The 4,558-nt window shown below is 41.2% G+C and overlaps 1 long non-coding RNA gene across 1 annotated transcript; it reads right to left on the bottom strand.

Annotated features, from left to right (window-relative positions):
• Positions 1-1,482: 1,482 nt before the first annotated feature.
• On the bottom strand, positions 1,483-4,400 carry LOC145718452 (uncharacterized). Its single transcript, XR_014141817.1, has 2 exons — positions 2,691-4,400; positions 1,483-2,644 (listed from the first exon to the last, which is right to left on the bottom strand). It is a non-coding gene; the product is annotated as an uncharacterized LOC145718452 (long non-coding RNA).
• Between the last annotated feature and the right edge of the window lie 158 nt (positions 4,401-4,558).

Below are 4,558 nucleotides of genomic sequence, written 5' to 3' on the forward strand. Positions count from 1 at the left end.
AAAAAAAAATCATTAAAAAAAAAAGCCCATGAATTAATGTCATCTGGACTCTTCATCAAGGAAATCTATCAGTGACACCTAGTCTATAAAAGAACCTTATAGAATCTTCTATCCTACATAACTTTTAGCAACCTTATGAAGTGATTATAACCTTCTCAAGTGCTTTAATATATTGCCAGGAGGCGTTCAAGTTTAATGAAGACCCTAAAGATACCAATCACAGGAACAGGGCCCTGTCACGTACTAGCCTTAGGGGTGGTGCCCCGTCTCACCTCCAGCTAGTTTCCTATGTCTTAGATGACTGCACCCAGGAGCATCACCCATGGTCATAATTCCACCTAACAGAATAGACCTATCATCCGGATGGCCACAGCAGCCCAGAATGGGACTGAATTGCCATTATACCAAGATTTGGACTACGGAACAACTCATAGGAGCCCCTTCACAGCTTAGTCTCCCTGGCCCAACTGCCTATTCAGATTTTCCAATAGCTATCCTGGAGGTTCCAACAAGACTGCTCAACTACTGATACCTATTGTGGGGACAGGAAAAATTCCATTCAGTCTATATTACAGCTGAGAGCAAGAACCAGGCTCAATCTTCTGTTCCCAGCTAATAACATAGAACCTACAAAGAGGAGGTACACAAAACCTATCAGTTGTGTTGCTATTCAACTGAATGATTTGGGGCATGCAACACCATGTTACCTCTGTCACATTACACAGCTCTGGCTATGACCCTAGCATTTTGGGCTAGCCCTGTAGTTTAGGAGAACATACAGGAGACTGCCAGGGCAGTTTGTATTCTGCAAACAGAACATGCCATGTAGATTCCTTTGAGTAGTATGAACATTTTAACATTTGTTCTTCTAATCCATGAGCATGGCGTCTCTTTCCATTTGTGTTACTTTCATCCACATTTTATAGTTTCCAGAGTACAGGTCTTTCACCTCTTTAGTTAAGTTTATTCCTAGATATTTTAAGTGTGATGCTGTTTTGGTTTTTTTTAAGATTTTATTTATTTTTATTTATTTGACACAGGGAGAGAGATAGTAAGAGAGAGAGCACAAGCAGGGGGAAAGGCAGGCAGAGGGAGAGGGAGAAGCAGGCTCTCTGCTGAGCAAGGAGCCTGATGCGGGGCTTGATCCCAGGACCCTAGGATCATGACCTGAGCCGAAGGCAGCTGCTTAACCGACTAGGCCACCCAGGTGCCCCAAGTATGATGCAGTTTTTAAAAGTGTTTTCAAAATTTTGTCATCTGACCCAATTTTCAAAATTGTTCAAACTCAAACATAAAAGTAAAAATGTCCTGAATAATTACAAAGCACTCTAGGTATAAGGTAGCATGCACGCACACACACACACACACATGCACAAATGATCAAGAGACTGAATTAGAGCATGAAATACTGAGTGAGCTATTTTTATTCCTTTAGGGTTAACTCCTCTCTCTCTCTAATTTGCACCTATTTCTGGCATCAGCATTAAGCATGATATGTGCCAATTACCCCTACTAAAATGTAAAGTCCACTAGGAAAGGGATTTCTCTTTTTGTATGTTTTGATATCTCCCCAGCATATAAACTACAGTGCCTAGCATGTAGTAGGCTCTCAATAAATTCTTGAATGAAGAGAAATGCAAATAAAATACACACACGCACAGACAGATCTACGTATGAGGAAAAGGAAATGTTCACTCTTGCTCAACCAATGAGCATTGACTATGATAGGCAAGTTATGGAGCTTTATTATAATTCTACATGAGTACAACAAAATGTCATTATGATCATGCAATGAAGGCTATCAATGATCATTATTCAATGACCATATTTCTGCCTCTTTGTTTCAACATAGGAACAGAGAGAAGCCAGTGACATTTACTCACTACCGAAGTTGTCCTAACAGCAGCCTTGCAGATAACTGACAAATAATGTGGGCCTTTCCCCCATTATTTAAGAGAGTCAGGCATAAGGTACCAGTTTCATGGTCTGGGAAGTTGTAATATTAATCTTTGCCCAGCTACTTATATCTCTTAAATGAGGAGGTAGGTAAATGCAGAAAAGGTCGCTGAGAAAACTGCCACATACAAAGGAAAGACAGAGGAGGTTATACATACAAAGATAAACGAACATCCCCATAGCTCTGTTGAAGAGATGATTTATCCCAAATGCCCTCTGTGTGTCTGGTTTGTGCAAAAGGGGAGCTGCCCCGACCTCAGTAGGGCTTCTCATCCCAAGCCAGCCCAAATTTGTAGAAAGACCCCTGGCCTTCTTCCTTCTTGTTCTCTGGCCCACAAATCAACACTGAAAAAGATAAAAAAATCCCAGAGAGGGAAACTAGAGATATAGGTGCTGATCTCACTGCCACTTTATCCCTAAGAGCCCAAGGCCTTTTTCTTCAAAAATAGAAGGAGGTTAGGTAGGGTGATTTCTATAGTCTCTTTAAGTTGATAATTTGGCCTCTATCTGCATCAAGGCTGACTGGCCACTAGGACAGGGCAAAGGAAGGAGCTAGAGCCCCATACAGCAGGTTCTGGGCAAAACTGTGCAGTGGGCTGCAGCTCGGAACTAATGAGGCTCTCACATCATAGGGCACACCTCTCTCAACTCCCTTTCTCCAGCGCAGTGCTGAAGACGAGAGGCCCACCTGGCACATGACACAAGGGCTATTACTAGGAAGAGCATCAGGCTACCTGTCAAAGGGCCCCAGGTGACGAATTAAATACTTGGGTGAACTTAGTATTACACATTTAGAAGCCTAGTTTGTTGACAGCCTCAGAAGTTTACAGAGACTTATGAATCAACTAAAAGGCCAAATTATTGATTTAGAATAAGAATTACATCTGCCAAAAAGAACAGGCATGTGGGACCTGCAGCCAAGACATGCTCCTTCTGCAGACCATCTATGTGGAAACTGGAAAGTGACTCGAGCAGCTTTATGACCCAGAAGTGTGCTGGCATGAGGCTAGGAGAGCTTGCTGTAAGCATCTCCACAAAAGGCAGGCATCCACTAGCAGCAGGAAACTAACTGCAGACCCAGGCCCACGCAGGAAGGACAGAGTGTTACTTCTCTTTTTGAGTCTTCTTTTTCCTTCTATTTATATAACTGCTTTGAAAGCAATAACTAACGGCTGAAGGGATCTATTTTTTATTACATGTAATAAATACTTATTCAATTCAGAGAATCAGATAAACATAGAAGTGTTTTAAAATTTTTTGTTTTGTTTTGTTTTTGAGGAGGGAGAACAGGGGAGAGGCAGAAGGAGAGAGAACATCTAAAGCAGGCTCCAGGCCCAGTGCGGAGCCGGACACAGGGCTCGATCTCACAACCTTGAGATCATAACCTGAGCTGAAATCAAGAGTCAGACACTTAACCCACCCAGGTGTCCCAACACAGAAGTGTTTTAAAAACAGAAAAAGTTTAAAAATATATATCTAATCCTATAGTGAACTGTCTGTGCAGATACACAGATTATAAAGAGCATGTTGATTTTTTACTGTATTAAACATCATATTGTAAACATGCCCCATGATATTAAACAATCTTTTAAAACTTCATTTTAAAGACTAAAAAATAAAAATTGACACATTCTTTCTTTAGACATGTTAATAATATATTCCATCTGTGACAAGCAAGTCTTACTCGGAGTCACTGAGAATATGTTTTAAACTTTATTGTAAGACAACTAACGATTTCTCCCTCATTTCTAAGTTATTGTACTGCAGTCTATAAGTACAGAAAAGACCTCCCAAATCAAAAGTGCCCTGTCCAGTTAGAAACTTTAGGCTTTATAAAATCTCCACAGTGACAAGGTGGCAATGTGACAAACTAATACCTCATCATGATAGCTGGGCAAGGAGAAGGAGGAGTGCCCCTACCCCAAATATCAACTAGCATCCTCTTCCCGGCAACAGATGTGCCTATCAATGATGGTCTTGCCAAATTAAACACCCCGGCACGTGTCCCCCCCTTACTTCTTTTTTTATTAATTTAATTTTATTATGTTACATTAGTCACCATACATCATTAGTTTTTGATGTAGTGTTCCATGATTCATTGTTTTCGTATAACACCCAGTGCTCCATGCAATATGTGCCCTCCTTAATACCCATCACCGGGCTAACCCATCACCCTATCCCTCTCCCCTCTAAAACCCTCAGTTTGTTTCTCAGAGTCCATAGTCTCTCATGGTTTGTCTCCCCCTCCAATTCCGCCCCCGCTTCATTTTTCCCTTCCTTCTCCTAATGTCCTCCATGCTATTCCTTATGTTCCACAAATAAGTGAAACCATATGATGATTGACTTTCTCTGCTTGACTTATTTCACTTAGCATAATCTCCTCCAGTCTCATCCACATTGATGTAAAAGTTGGGTATTCATCCTTTCTGATGGCTGAGTAATATCCCATTGTATATATGGACCACATCTTCTTTATCCATTCGTCTGTTGAAGGGCATCTCAGCTCTTTCCATAGTTTGGCTATTGCGGACATTGCCGCTATGAACATTGGGGTGCATATGGCCCTTCTTTTCACTACATGTGTGTCTTTGGGCTAAATACC

This window comes from Leptonychotes weddellii, unplaced genomic scaffold (genome assembly GCF_054177405.1).
Source record: "Leptonychotes weddellii isolate Sample4059 unplaced genomic scaffold, ASM5417740v2 HiC_scaffold_15891, whole genome shotgun sequence".
Taxonomy (NCBI): Eukaryota; Metazoa; Chordata; class Mammalia; order Carnivora; family Phocidae; genus Leptonychotes; species Leptonychotes weddellii.